At 42.0% G+C, this 2825-nt stretch overlaps 1 pseudogene; it reads right to left on the bottom strand.

Moving 5' to 3' along the window:
• Positions 1-451: 451 nt before the first annotated feature.
• Positions 452-1941, bottom strand: LOC101598332 (annotated as a pseudogene).
• Positions 1942-2825: the final 884 nt, after the last annotated feature.

Genomic DNA, 2825 nt, shown 5'->3' with positions numbered 1-2825 from the left:
TACAAGGCTGGCTCTAAGTTCACCCTTCCATACAGGAATAGTCATCCCATTCCTCAGCAAATAAATGATGGCAAACTCAAAGCAATGAGGATATTTGTTTTGACAATGAAGCTAATTATAATAATCATACTGTCTATCCATGCACTCAGTAGGTGTTTGATAGATGTTTAATGAGGGAAGGAAATGATCCAATGGCTGATCTCTTAGTACATTGTGTGATAGGCACTACTATTTTTTTTTTCCATTAAACTTTGTTTTAATGGGTCTCAGAATTTTGTGACAGGTTTTTGGCCAAGTTGTTTCCATTAAAAATTACTGATTTTAAAAACTAATAACTTAAAACTGCCACATACACACAAAAAGGTCCACAAACATTTTCCTTTCCTTCTGAAGGTTTTACTATGCAGTGTTATCATTAACCAGACTTTTACTAGCAAACTTAAATGGCCAATTGAGACAAACGGTTCTGAGACCGTTCTTCGACCACTGATTAAGACTGGGGTGGCAGGTGTTAGGGGTAATATTCATTTAGCCTTCTGAGCTTTCTGGGCAGACTTGGTGACCTTGCCAGCTCCAGCAGCCTTCTTGTCCACAGCTTTGATGACACCCACAGCAACTGTCTGCCTCATATCACGAACAGCAAAACGACCCAGAGGAGGGTAGTCAGAGAAGCTCTCCACACACATGGGCTTGCCTGGAACCATGTCAACAATGGCATCATCATCAGACTTTAGGAACACGGGTCCAGCTTCCAGCTTCTTACCAGAATGACGATCAATCTTTCCTTTCAGCTCAGCAAACTTGCAAGCTGTGTGAGCTGTGTGACAATCCAGCCCAGGGCCACAACCAGCACTGACTTGGCCTGGGTGGCTCAGGATAATCACCTGAGCAGTAACGCCTGCTGCCTCCATTGGTGGATCGTTTTTGCTGTCACCAGCAACATTACCACGGCGAACATCTTTGACAGACACATTCTTCACATTGAAGCCTACGTTGTACCCAGAGAGAGCTTCACTCAGGGCCTCATGGTGCATTTCAACTGATTTGACTTCAGTTGTGACATGGACTGGAGCAAAGGTAACCACCATGCCAGGTTTGAGAGCACCAGTCTCCACTCGACCCACAGGAACAGTTCCAATACCTCCAATTTTATAGACATCCTGAAGGGGTAGGCAGAGGCTTGTCAGTTGGACGAGTGGGTGGTAGGATGCAATCCAGAGCTGCCAGCAGTGTGGTTCCACTGGCACTGCCATCCTTGCAGGTGACTTTCCATCCCTTGAACCATGGCATATGCACTTGGCTCCAACATGTTGTCACCATTCCAACCAGAAATTGGCACAAATGCTACTGTGTCGGAGTTGTAGCCAATTTTCTTAATGTAGGTACTGACTTCTTTAACAATTTCCTCGTATCTCTTCTGGCTGTAGGGTGGCTCGGTGGAATCCATTTTGTTGACCCCAACAATTAGTTGTTTCACACCCAGTGTGTAAGCCAGGAGAGCATGCTCTCGGGTCTGCCCATTCTTGGATATACCAGCTTCAAATTCACCAACACCAGCAGCAACAATCAGGACAGCACAGTCAGCCTGAGAAGTGCCTGTAATCACGTTCTTGATAAAGTCTCTGTGTCCTGGAGCATCAATTATAGTCACATAGTATTTGCTGGTCTCAAATTTCCACAGGGAGATGTCAATAGTGATACCATGCTCATGCTCGGCTTTCAGTTTGTCCAAGACCCAGGCATATTTGAAGGAGCCCTTGCCCATGTCGGAAGCCTCCTTCTCAAATTTCTCAATGGTTCTTTTGTCGATCCCACCACATTTGTAGATCATATGGCCAGTAGTGGTGGACTTGCCCGAATCTACGTGTCCTATGACAACGATGTTGATATGAGTCTTTTCCTTTCCCATTTTGGCTTTGGTTTATTGGTGGTTTTCACGACACCTGCGTTCTGATGGCAAACCCATTGTGAAAAAGCAGGTGCTACTATTTTTCAAAATAGCCATGGCCAAGTTTGTGTGTTGTCTTCTGAAAGATAATCAGTTCCTTCCTCTAAGACTCCAAGTCAATGCCCTGAATTCTGAGCCAAACATATCATTATCCTAGCCTTCAGTTGAAAGCCTTGTGCTATGATATTAAATTCATAATGTCCAATAATAATGTCCAATAACTAACTTAAAGTCAATCAATAAAATATATTTAATATACCAATTTGGAGCTCTGTTGGGATTCCAAATCATATTAATATATGACAAACTTTATTGTTGAGATATTGATGCTTAGTAATAGTATAAAAGAACATGTATGGATTTTTATCTATATTAAAGTCATTGAAGAAATACTAAGAAAAATTATACAATACCATTTGATTCATTTCCTTGAATATAGTTTCACTTGAAAACTAATTTTCATTTAGGAATTCTATAATTTGAAATAAACAACAAATACTGAAAAGCCAATATAATAATACAATGGAAGAAATTGTAAAACTCCTGACTGCCATTTTATTAGCGTGGCAATCATCTAGAAGTACGTCTGCATTCGTTGTCTTGATCTTTGTGTGTCACGGGAAGTTTAGCTAGGAGAAGGCTCTATAAGAAACAGCCCTATCTTTGTCTAGAAAGCAGTTAACATTCACAAGTATAGCAACTGGTCAGGCTCTGTGAGGTCATGGATATCCAGGCCATTTTGTGTCTGGAGGAGCACGTTGTAAGGAATCCTACCCTTCCTTTGGCTCTTATATTCTTTCCTCCACCTCTTCCACAATGGACCCTGAGCCTTGGAAGGAGTGATGGAGATATTTCTGTGCTGAGCACTCCTGTCACT

Source organism: Jaculus jaculus, chromosome 16, assembly GCF_020740685.1.
Source record: "Jaculus jaculus isolate mJacJac1 chromosome 16, mJacJac1.mat.Y.cur, whole genome shotgun sequence".
NCBI classification, from domain to species: domain Eukaryota; kingdom Metazoa; phylum Chordata; class Mammalia; order Rodentia; family Dipodidae; genus Jaculus; species Jaculus jaculus.
The sequence above is the reverse complement of the archived record's forward strand: the minus strand, read 5'-3'. Positions and strand labels throughout refer to the sequence as shown.